This window comes from Aphanomyces astaci (genome assembly GCF_000520075.1).
Source record: "Aphanomyces astaci strain APO3 unplaced genomic scaffold supercont1.13, whole genome shotgun sequence".
Taxonomy (NCBI): Eukaryota; Oomycota; class Saprolegniomycetes; order Saprolegniales; family Verrucalvaceae; genus Aphanomyces; species Aphanomyces astaci.
This window is the reverse complement of record NW_009798276.1, coordinates 1,050,475-1,051,148: the sequence shown is the minus strand read 5'-3', so window position 1 is coordinate 1,051,148 and position 674 is coordinate 1,050,475.

Here is a 674-nt window from a genome sequence, read left to right as displayed (position 1 = left end):
CGGCTCCCCTGACTTCGTTGAAGACATACCCGCCGACTGCGAAAAGACCGCCACATTTACGTACAACTGCGGATCTATCACCATCATGTACACGTGGCGGACCACGGACGGGCAGCTATATAACGTGCTGTCCCTCAATTGTTTGCCAACTTGATCGGAGCCAACGCCAACATCTCTAACTACAACACGTCCGAGGCCATCTCGGCGACTTGCAGCGGAGCATGCGGCATCCGTCCGGTCGACCCCCCTCACTGTGGTTCCATCGAGTGACCACACTGCGACTCCTCCTTCCACCCCGGCTGCGACAATCGTGCTCCCTCTTCCTGTCCCAACGACCCCAAAGTTAGTACGACCCCAACGCCTACAAACAATGGACGCTCTAAGCACACAAACTTCTGAACTACTTAAGCACGACGTATCCTGCCATCGAATGCAATGCAAGCTACATACTAAATGTAACTACAACTCAGCAATCAACCAAAATGTGTGCCAGACATTTCAACATGTGTTTGAAACCACAGGTATATACATGCAATTGTTTTCCATCTTAACGTTAGTAGGACCACAACTCAAATACGAAATATCTAGTCTGTTAAACTCGCCAGCAATTGGGCCTTGGTGATGCCACGGATGCGGGACACCTTGGGCTTCTTCACGGGGGTGTTGTAGTTGCA